The sequence below is a fragment of the Mandrillus leucophaeus genome, unplaced genomic scaffold (genome assembly GCF_000951045.1).
Source record: "Mandrillus leucophaeus isolate KB7577 unplaced genomic scaffold, Mleu.le_1.0 Scaffold351, whole genome shotgun sequence".
NCBI lineage: Eukaryota > Metazoa > Chordata > Mammalia > Primates > Cercopithecidae > Mandrillus > Mandrillus leucophaeus.
Window position 1 is genome coordinate 993,003 of NW_012103710.1, and position 3,448 is coordinate 996,450.

The following is a 3,448-nucleotide window of genomic DNA, read 5'->3' on the forward strand; positions in this document are numbered from 1 at the left end:
ATACAAATTAATATAAAAATTGACTGTATTTTTATATACTAGCAACAAACAATTGAAAAAATTAAATTGAAAAATTATTTGCAATAAATATATATATAATTATTTATAACATATCCTTAAGTTAAAAAATTAATAAAAGATAGGCAAGAATTTTACAATAAAGATACAATACATGCTGAAATAAATTTAAGTGAACCTAAATGGAGATATACCGTGTTAATGGATTAGGAGGCTCAAAATTGCTAAGATGTCAATTGTCCGCAAATTGATCTATGGGTTCAGTACAATCCACATAAAATCACAATTAACCTTTTTTTGTAGAAAATGACACGTTAATATGGAAATTCAAAAGAGCTACAAAGCAAAATAATTGAAAAAGAAGAGTAAACGTAGAAGATTTACATTATCTGACTTCAAGCCAAATTATAAAGCTATAGTAATCAAGATATTCTAGAATTGGCATAAGGATAGAAGAATAGATCAGTAGAATAGAATAGGGTTCAGACATACATAGACCCACACATATACGGTCAACTGATCATTGATATAAATATGCCATAGTAATTCAAAAGTGAAGGGAAAGTCATTTCAATCAATGATGTAGAACAACTGCATAAATATGTGAAGAAAAGAAAATCACCTTGTGTCTGAACATTACAACTGCCATATTGGGATATGAACAATGATCCGAGATGCTCTTGGCTATAAAAAGCAGTAGGGAAGTTGAGTTGCTGAACTCACTACTACCTTCCTGCTACCCCACTTTGGTGTTATTTCCTTGCATTCACAGGACACTATAAACTACCACCAACAACAACCAAAAAAAATCAATGAATACCAGCTATATGTTATAGAATAAATAATGTGGTATGTATTTGTAGAAAAAAGTGATTTTTTAAATGTCTCATAGAAAAGGGACTGATCATATTAAGTATTTGGAGAAAGAGAATACAAACAGCATATTAGAGCAAATTAGAGTGTAAATGATGGACTTCTAATATTTGGGGGTTTAATAAATTTTAAACTAGCTCATAGGTTATAATCAAGGGTCTGACTTTAAAACCTTTCAAGCCAAATTCATCCCTCATTAAAGGAAAAAGTTTGAAACGTTTGCTATCAAATATTGACTTAATTGCTGTCAATATCAGAAATATTGATATTTAAATTCTCATAAACATGGGCTGAAAGCATTATCAAAATCATGTCTGAACAAGTTGTAATCATAATGTAGACTAGTTTGTAAGGCTGAAAAAATAAAGTAGGGATATTCTCTTCACAATTAATACCAGAAGTTCTTGTTACTAATAATCTTTCTAATACTTATAAAGAACAGTGACAATCAAACTTGATAGGCAGTAGAGTTCCTGCAATAGAGTTTGGCCTAAGTTAGGCACTCAATAATTATGTGTTGATAAATAAATGTTCAAGTAAATGAACTTAATAAAAGAACACTAAGCAAAGATTCATAAGTCTCAGTTCTACTGAAAATCCACATCATCTCTTGGAGATTTTATTTCTTCACGTGTAAAATAAGAATTATTGTACTTGTGTATCTCTCAAGGCTACTATAAAAATCAGAAAAAAAAAATTAGATGAGAAAGCAAGTTAGAACTAAGAGGAGATAAAAATGAATCCTTTTGAGGATAATAGAAAAAAGTCATATTTCTTATTTCTGACCACTCACAAAGAGTCAAGAGTAACTTTACTTAGTTGAAACATCAAGAAGTCCAGATGAAACTGGTGCTTGTAGAATTGAATGAATACACCTCTGGAATGTAAGCTTCACACTGGTCTTTACTATAAACTGGACAAGGAGGTGACAACAGCTCCTTTATTTCTTAGATTTATTGCACTAACATAAACAGGATTTTTTCCTACATCTGGGAAAGAAGAGATTCTGCAAGAAATACATTTTGACCAAATGGTGGAATGATCCTTGGTGTTTTTATCCAAACAAACAAAAAACCCAAAGCAATTGTGAAAGGAAACCAAAGAAAATAGCTCCTCTATTATCTTTATTTTGGGTCAAGCTATTTAGAAGCAAGTTCCTGCATTTTGGCTCAGGCCTAATGCTTTCACTCACTGAGCTTACCAGAATGGGAAATGCTAGGGTTTGCATTCTAAATATCCACATTTGCTTTTCCTTTATACGACAAATGAATGATCCTGACCTAGACCATAACTGCATAGTAAAAGGGATGGACTTGAGCTTTGTTAATAAAATAGGTTGATATCAGTATAGACACTAATACAAGTACATTTATTTTAACTTTTCCAAATGTTGGAGATTCTTAAGGGAAAACTTTCAATACCTGTTATTTTATATTAATATTTTTTTACTGGAACAAATAGAATGGGAGTATTAATAAGCTGTCTACAGAGAAGGATCCCCAAGTACAAGGAACTCGGATTTTTTCTGTAGAGTTACATGTATCCTTTCATTTGGCAGAAGAAATTAAACCCAAGGCCTGGTTCACCAATTCCTATATTAACCAGGATTACTATAAAATTCTGTTTCCTTTGAGATCCCCACAAATTCCTCACTGATCACATTTGTAGTCATGGTATACCTCAGCTCTCCTCACTATACTATGTATAATCAGAACAGCACCTGACAGGCATATACACAATCATAGTAATTATTATTGAATGAGTAAATGAGCTTAAAAATTAATCTTAAATATTCTAAAATCTTTTTTTTCCCCCCAATTTGCATTTAGACTGGGGTAAACCTAACTTTTCTTTGTTACTTTTGTGGATTCTCTTTCTTGTACTACTTATCTTTATGTATCTTGAATCTTGGATTTGGACATATATTTAACACAGGAGGTTCTTTGTCATTCTTGTTTCTGTCTTTGCATTTCTCTTCATTATGTCTATCAGTAGTTTTAAAATTATTCTTCCAAAGCTCAAAAAGCTTTCATTGTATTTATAAGTATATTTTAGATTACTTTCTTCTTTTCTAATTTACTACTGCTAACACGTAAGAAACCAAATAATTTTCATATATGGGTATTGTATCTGATCACAGCATTGAAATTTATTTAAGTTTTAAAAGTTTCGTGATTAAAATCTTAGGTTTATTCACATAAACTATCATATTTCAATAGTTTATTCTTTCTTTTCTAATTTTTATTCTTCTTCCCATTTTTATAATTATTATATTGCTGAATCTCTCCAGTACAGTATAATGTTGAACAGTCAAAATGATTTGTCTTCCTAACTTTAATGGGAATGTTGTAATATCATATGTACTGTTTGTTGTTCCATTATTGATAAAGACCCTTAATCAGGTTTAGGATTTACTTTATGTTCTTAGGTTTCTGGCTTATTTTTGTAATGACTGATTTCTGAATTTCATTAAATGTGTCTATATCAGTCCGGATAAAATTCTTTTTTAACTTAATCAGTGTTCCAATACATTGCATTGCTTGTTTTTTTTTTTTTT